Source organism: Rattus norvegicus, chromosome 2, assembly GCF_036323735.1.
Source record: "Rattus norvegicus strain BN/NHsdMcwi chromosome 2, GRCr8, whole genome shotgun sequence".
NCBI lineage: Eukaryota > Metazoa > Chordata > Mammalia > Rodentia > Muridae > Rattus > Rattus norvegicus.
The window spans coordinates 237,132,466-237,141,277 of NC_086020.1; positions in this window are offsets into that span (position 1 = coordinate 237,132,466).

Sequence of the window (8,812 nt, forward strand, 5' to 3'; positions counted from 1 at the left end):
TATCCTCCTTCCTTCATGTCCCAAATGCTAAGAACACAGATGTGCACCACCAAAGATTTTAAGTTGTGTTGCTGAAACATTTGCGTCAAGACAGATCACCCTAAGTACAGTCTACATGTGTGGAAACGTAGTTAAGTGCATGGCGAAGGCCAGCTGCCTGATTCAGTACACTGCGTGTTCACGGCTCCATGTTTCCACTGTTAGAGAAAGATAATAAAAGCACTTCTCTCGTTTAGTTGATGAATGAATTCACTAACTTGACTGCATAGTGCAGAGCTTGGTACAAAGTAACGTACGATGTCCACTACTGTCGTCTCCATCATCATTAAAGACCCAGTCTGTCTGTGGTTACCACTGAAGAGAGTTGTACTGACTCCTTTAATGATAATGTGTAATGTGTAAGGGGAAGAAAGAGACGATCTCCTCTTATGAGTAATTATTCATTTGCACAGTGAAATACCTCTGCCATGGTGGATTGCAGCCAGGAATCTGATGTTGCTGAGCATGACGTCAGACAGGGCAAAAAATTTCCTTTGTAAATGTAAATCTTTTTTTTTAATGTATGCTCAATCCTTTTAAAATGAGAGATGCCTGTGTCTATAAATAATTAAGAAGTTGCTTTCCAACTCATCCTTATTCTTTTAATTCTCTAAATACGTGTTTTATGCTCACCTGTTATGTGTCTGAGTGTATGTCTGTGTATCGCGTGTGTGCAGGAGCCTGCGGAGATCAGAAGAGGCTTCCCTGAAATTAGAGATACAGATGGTTGGGAGCCACCTGGATGTGAGTGCTGGGAACTGAGCCCAGGTCCTCTGTGAGAGCAGTAAGCGCACTTAGCCACGGACCCATCTAAATTGTAAGATATCACAGATTTTTACTGTGATATAAAGCCAGAGAAACGAAGTTGGACTTAAGAGAGAAACTTCATTCAGTCCCAGACCTGTGCACTCCTTGCTCCAGGTATTTGGAAAGTCATTTTGCTTCCTTCCCCATATTGAAAAGCTGCCGTCCGCTTGTCTGTCCAGTCAGTGATGGGAGGGAGGGTTACAAAGTCCTCGTCTCTGCCTGCATGCTTACCTTTGCTCTGTGTACGGCTCTCGTTTTGGTGCTGTCTGTAGAATTAGTCTCACTCGCCTAATCGGGTTTCGTTCTGGTGCTGTTTGCATTGCACAAATATTCCTATCATGCTGACATCACGCTATGGATTAATAAATCTGCACATAATGACGTATGACGGCCATGCCAAGCCAGTCCCTCTACACTGCCTGTGCCCTTCGGTTAGACGATTTACCAGGGCACACATGCCCCTTTTTCGACACTGTCCTGTGGTACTTGCCTAGATGAAGTTCCTTTTCTCTGCTGCTGGTATTCCAGATTTCTTATCCTTGCCAGGGAATAATGCTGGGTTCGTGGACTGACTTTTGTCCTTGTTTGTATCCTAAGCTCTCTGCACCCTTTCGTGTAGATATATCTTCAATAGGCAACATAGAATTATATTTTTATTTGTACTAGAACTCAATGATTTTAAGCTCTAGTCAGTAATTTAGTACTGTTACATTTGTATTTGTCCCCGCTTTCTCCACATTACTTTACTGTTTCTTCCCTTTAACTTGTTTTTTTTTTCTTTCTGTCCTTTCTTGATCTCCTTCTTCTTGGTAAGACAGTTTTATCATTCCAGTTAATCTTTTGCAGACAATGGTGAGCCACCATGTGGGTTCTGGGAACTGAACCTGGCTCCCCTTGAAGAACAGCCAGTGCTCTTAAACACCGAGCCAGTTCTCCAGTTCAACTGGTTTTTTTAAGACTAATTACATCATTTTCTTAGACTCGAGGACGTTGGGGAAATCTTCCACTTCTATCGAGGGGCCTATTCATCAGAACTGAAAGTCTCCATAACTGGTTATCCCAGACGATACCTGCGTAGCTTAATGATCTATTTATATAATTTTTTTTTTGTTTTCCTTGTTTTTCAATCATCTTCTTTTGTCTTCTGGCACGGCTAACGATCCCTTGATAAATAATCAGATCGAATGATAATCCATCACCCCCCACTGAAGAGGTCAACTGGACAGTTGGCCATCATCGATGGCTGGGCCTTCTGAGAGCTGATTCTTCCTCTGGTTCTCCTCACTCGTAGTTTCTAATTCCCTGTCTTTGATTTCCTTCATGCCTCAGTGCAAAGCTACGCATGGTTCCCAGGACTCTGTGGTCCTACGTCAACCTTGAACTCCGGCTTCCATCCCCTTGGCTTACTGCTCCCCCCTCACCAGCTGCCAACAGCCCCAGTGTGCTTTCTGCTCAGCGGCCCCCCCCGGGGGGGGGGAGTGAGGGAGTCCAGCTCCCTTCACTTATTTCCTTCTCTACTAATCCTTTACGCTGGCTACTCGGGAAGTCTCCGAGTCTGCCAAATATCTATTTTTTTTATATCTGTACAAGTTTTATAGTTGTTCTGAACAGTGGGTTTGGACTTACATAGGCAATTCCATAATAATTAGAAGAAGATGTTTCTTTATCTGTAATAAAAAAAATAGTGGCCTCAGTTCCGTGTTCTAGTAGGGATGACGATGATAATTCGAGCTTTAAGTTATCTCAGTCGACAGATAGAATATTGACTGTCTCCACGTAAGACAGTAGGTCAGACCTTGAGTACTCTAAGCACACACCAATGCTTAACACACTTTAACAGTACACATGTCAGTCGTCCTGTTTATTGCTGCCACATATGATACATCTGCGTAGGTCACAAGTCTAATGAAAGATTTCAACTTGTAACTTTATTATGATTTATTAATAAAAGCTACTTTCTCTATTAAAAATTTGGTTTCAGGGTTTTTTTTTTTAAACTCCTTTCATGTTTATTTATGTATGGGTCTCTGTGAGCGTATGCCACCTCTACGCAGGTGCCCATGGAGGCCAGAGGTGGGGCACTGGACCTGCTGAAGCTACGATGATAGGTATTCGTGGATGTCAGGGGGAAAAGACCTGGTCCTCAGGAAGATTAGCGCTGCTCCTATCTGCCTGCCGAGCCATCTCTCCAGCCCCGTCTTCATGGTTGCTGTCGTTATTTTTTTCCCGGTTTACCGATGTCTTTCAGCCTCCAATTCTGTGGTAAGAAGCTAGCCATTTTTCATGTTGTTGTTCTCTCCTGTGAGGCAGTACTTTTCTTCCAGTGCATTTTTCTCTTCATGTGGGATTTGGGGAATTAATCCATGGCACTGCTGTGCAACAAACAATACTGTCTAGAGTTTCGTGAACTTGGGTCTGACCAGTCTCTATGCATTCTTCCCCTGCCGTTCCTTGTTTTCTTTGTACTTACATAGAAACAGCTGAATACCCAAGCCAAACGCTCATACACATAAACCCATAGCCATTGGCCACAAGTAAAATCTGTACAAAACATACCAGAAACATATCTTCCAGTGACAGGATAGTTCAGTCATATTAAACTACAGCCCGAAAGACATGACAAGATAGCAATATTTTTACTTTTCTTTCTCTTTGATAACTTCTTGCTGTAATTATGGATGTGCCATATTTGTGCACCGCATTGGGTACACAGGTTCTATGATGCGTCTATGGTCAGAACGACTTTCAGAAGCCAGGTTTCTCCTTCCACTGTGGACTCCAGGCATTAACTCGTGTGATTAGGCTTCTGGAGCAAGGACTTTTCACCCAGAGCCACCTCGGCAGCTCTCAGATATGCTCTCTAGACGGGCAGAAGTAGCACCAAGTCATTAACCTAGGCAGAGGATCCTACATGAAGTCTTCACAAACCCTACCTCACCTCAAGTGAGACACAGATGTGGTTCTTTCTGTACAGAACATACGGGTTTTGTCTGCTTGCACGACAACCTTATAATCAAGAAAAAGCTGAGGGGTTGGGGATTTAGCTCAGTGGTAGAGCGCTTGCCTAGGAAGCGCAAGACCCTGGGTTCGGTCCCCAGCTCCGAAAAAAAAGAACCAAAAAAAAAAAAGAAGAAAAAAAAAAAAGAAAAGAAAGGGCTGGTGGTGGCACAGGAAACCTTGGACACTTGGATCACAGTGCTGCAGCAGGAGTGGACCCTGGTGCTGCAGCAGGAGTGGACGACACTCATGTTGCTGTAGGAGTGGACCCTGGTGCTGCAGCAGGAGTGGACCCTGGTGCTGCAGCAGGAGTGGACCCTGGTGCTGCAGCAGGAGTGGACCCTGGTGCTGCAGCAGGAGTGGACCCTGGTGCTGCAGCAGGAGTGGACACTGGTGCTGCAGCAGGAGTGGACACTGGTGCTGCAGCAGGAGTGGACACTCATGTTGCAGCAGGAGTGGACACTGGTGCTGTAGCAGGAGTGGACACTGGTGCTGCAGCAGGAATGGACCCTGGTGCTGCAGCAGGAGTGGACCCTGGTGCTGCAGCAGGAGTAGACACTCATGTTGCTCTAGGAGTGGACACTGGTGTTGCTGTAGGAGTGGACCCTGGTGCTGCAGCAGGAGTGGACCCTGGTGCTGCAGCAGGAGTGGACCCTGGTGCTACAGCAGGAGTGGACCCTGGTGCTACAGCAGGAGTGGACCCTGGTGCTAACAGCAGGAGTGGACCCTGGTGCTGCAGCAGGAGTGGACACTCATGTTGCTGTAGGAGTGGACACTGATGTTGCAGCAGGAGTGGACACTGGTGCTGCAGCAGGAGTGGACCCTGGTGCTAACAGCAGGAGTGGACCCTGGTGCTAACAGCAGGAGTGGACCCTGGTGCTGCAGCAGGAGTGGACACTCATGTTGCTGTAGGAGTGGACACTGATGTTGCAGCAGGAGTGGACACTGGTGCTGCAGCAGGAGTGGACCCTGGTGCTGCAGCAGGAGTGGACCCTGGTGCTACAGCATGAGTGGATCCTGGTGTTGCTGTAGGAGTGGACACTGGTGTTGCAGCAGGAGTGGACCCTGGTGCTGCAGCAGGAGTGGACCCTGGTGTTGCAGCAGGAGTGGACCCTGGTGTTGCAGCAGGAGTGGACCCTGGTGCTGCAGCAGACCCCTTGTGAATGTTCACACTGTGTGTGAATCCACCCCATGTAGTCAGGCAGGCAACATTTATAGTTTCAAAGGTTTGGACTAAGTTTCCAGTGCATAGTGTGCAGTCCATTAATGTTTCAGTGTTTCCTCATGACTTAGGTAATGGTTGCCTGCAAGAGGTAAGTATAACGAGGTTGTTTTCACCTCAGCCTGGGTACATATTATGCAATGTGTGTGTGTGTGTGTTTTGGATTCAGAGCCTGGACTGGTTCAGAGCCGAGCTAGGAAAACAGCCCCTTTACAGAGAAACGAGAGATGGGGATCCTGAGCTAGCATCTCAGCTGTAGGAGATGGAATTTTATTACTGCCTAGAACCACAAAAGACGTTAGTAACCACACATTAAAAAATAATTTTATTTTATTAAGTATCTGGTTCAGGAAAAAGTTGCAGTTCAAAGGCAAGAAAATTTCTCACTTCCTGCAGCAAACACTGAAAAGCCAGTTTTATGGAACTTTTGACATAGGGGCGCTGCCCTACCTCAGCTAGTAAGAAGAGAAAGCCTTTAGTTGAACTTCATTATGTCCTATCCAAGTTTTTCATTGAATATTTTCAATTTACAGATGTGCAGCCATTTAGTAACACAGCTGTCAAAATATTACTTTTTAAAAATTCACAGTTAGGAGCTGTGGGGGTAGGTGGCTTAGTCAAGATGCCTGCTGTGTAGGCACAAGGACCTGAGTTCATAAATACAAAGTCAGCCGTGGTGCTGTGTGCCTGTAATCCCAGCCCCTGTGGGCAGAGCGAGGGGTGTTCTGGGGCTTGCTGGCCAGCCAGTCTAGCTCATCAGAGTGTTTAGGGTTCAGTAAGAGACCATGTCTCAAAAACAAAGTGGAGATCCAGAGAGGGAAACTCACAATGTTGACCTCTGACCTTTGCACCCATGATGAAGTAAGTGGACAGCCATAGAGGAAGACAAACAATGTTGACCTCTGACCTTTGCACTCACGCGCCTGTTCACACAAAAGTAATCAGTGACAACAACAACAACAAAAAATTCACAGCTAAAGTGTTTTTAGCATTCCCTAACAGTTTACTACATAATTCGATGCAGAAAAACATAGAATAAATATTTTTTCTTTTAAGTATTCCTATGAAGACGAAAATACACAATGAAAAAACTTAATGAGTAGGCACTTCAAGTTTTTAGTTTGACAGTTATCAGTGAAAAACAAAAATGACTGGTTTTATGGGTGTCCCTGTTTTCTTCGGTTTTGTTTCACTTGAGACAGGGTCTCACTATATAGCTCAGGTTGCCCTTGAGATCCAGCCCACTCTGTCTCCTCAGTGCTGGGATTAAAGAGTACAGCATCACGCCCAACTAAGGATTGATCATTTTTAGTGTGGCATCATGGCCACCTACAATTCAGGCTAAACATGCTGGTTTCATGTCCCTCCCTGCCTGCCAACATCCTATATAAGTGGGTGTAAAGATCACAGACAGTCAGTGTCCTTCATGGTTGAGCTCCAGGTAGGCTGTCCACACTGGTCAGCCTTACATTCATGTGCAGCAATTGGAGTCAGTAAGAGGTGTGTGTGTGTGTGTGTGTGTGTGTGTGTGTGTGTGTGTTTCAAAGCCTTAGGACAATCCCAGTGTCATCTTCCTACTTCAAGCCTGTGGCTCAGGATGCAAGCCCTCGGCTTCCTGCTTCTGCTACTCCACCTGCTGGTTGCTGCCAGGACAGACTCTACCCCTCTGAAACCGTGAGCCCAAATAAACCCTTTCTTCTCTAAGATGCCGTGGCCATGGTGTCTTACTGCAGCAACAGAAGAGTAACACAACCATGGTAGCAATGTTTCGGTAAGTAGAAATGAGGCTGGAAAAAAACCATGATACGAAGACATTTGCATAGTTATCATAAGGATCCAAGTCATTATCCTAAGAGCAACGATTAGGCACTGAAGGATTTGAAAGAGGCCACTGAAATTATCCAACTTTAGTCCAAAATGAGGCCAACCTATGAAAAAAAAGCCAAATATTTACTTACTAGGTTAACAAATTAAAAACTAATAGGTTTAGATAACTCTTATGTATCAACTTCATGCAACTGTGTGTAATTAAATTTGAGTTTTAACAACATCTCAACGTGTCACTGTGTAACTAAAATATAAAACCTATATAAGCTCAAATTCTCTAATAGCTTCATTTAAATAAGCAGAGAGAAACAGGTAAAATTGATTTCAATAATATATTATCTATTATATCCAAAATAATATAATTTCAACAAGTAATCAACATAAATAGTTTGTTGGGGGGGGTGAGAAGAGTTGGGTTTTTTGTTTCTGTTTTATTGCTTTTTCAATCTCTGTGTATCCTCGGCTATCCTAAAAGTCATGCTATAGACCAGTTTGGCCTTGAACTCAAAGGTCCACCTACCTCTGCCACGCAAATGCTGAGATTAAGGTGAGTACCACCACCATCCAACATAAAACATTATTAATTGGGTAACTTACATTGCCTTTTGCATTAAGTTGTATATTTTATGCTGAGAACTAGGATCAGTCCAGATCATATTTCATGTGCTCAATAGTCATTGGGGAGGTGTCACAGTGAAATGTATGGTTATAGCAATTTCACCAAATGGTTCTCAAGTATGAGCAGTACCATTTTGATTCAAAGTCATAAAGACCATAAAACTTTTAAGCATTCTGGGAACTTTCGAACAGTAGCACTAGCATTCATCTGTATCTGCTTCATGATGGGCGATGTGTGTAGCCAGCAGCCTCCAGCGGCCATGTCTTCTCTGGCATGATAGACAAACTGTCTACCCTCAAACTGTGAGCCAAATCTGGATAGCTAAAAAGGTCCAGAACAATAAAAGAACTGGAAGTAAAGTAATAAAAACCGTGTGGTATTAGTATAGGAACAGACAGGTTGGATTGGGATCAAAGACCCTGAAATAAACCCACAGACTCATGGACAGTTAATTTAATAAATGGGACTTCGTGAAACTGAAAAGCTTCTGTCAGTAAGAAAAAACAGAGTCTACAGATTGGGAAAGGCTCTTCATCAATCCCACATCTGACAGAGGGCTAATGTTCAAAGCTTATAAAGAACTCAAGTTAGACACTGTGATGGTTTGTGGATGCTCAGCCCAGGAAGTGGCACTATTAGAAGGTGTGGTCTTGTTGAAGCAGGTGTGTCACTGTGGGCGTGGGCCTTAAGACCTTCATCCTAGCTGCCTGGAAGCCAGTCTTCTGCTAGCAGCCTTCAGAGGAAGTTGTAGAACTCCCAGCAACTCGTGTAGCAATGGCCTGCCTGGATGCTGCCATGTTCCCACCTTGATGATGATGGACTGAACCTCTACATATACTTAGAAACTGCAGCTATACTTGGTAATGTGTAAGCGTCACCCAGGTGATACTGGTTTTGAAGCCATGAAGGGATCATGAAGAACAGCTGAGGCTTCATGTGAGAGGCCGTGAAGCTGCAGCCTCAGATGCAGTTGACAGCCCAGGACTGAAGGGGTCATGCAAAGAAGCTGAGGCTTGGCACCATGAAGAGAGGTTATTGGTGAAGCCTAGTTGCAGCAGAAGACTCCAGTGTATTGTAGATGCCACTACCATGGGATGATCACCAAGAACAGCGGCAGCGGTGGAATGGATCAATCTGAGCTTAGAGTGCTTCAGAGGGCAGAGCTGAAGAAGTGATGCCAGGCCTTTGGAGGAGATCATGTGTGGATCCCAGGTATTGAAACAAGAAGCTGTAACATTGAAGTTGCCTTGGAGACCCCAAGATGTTCGAGGTGCCAGAGCCGTGGGCTATCAGCTGAGGCA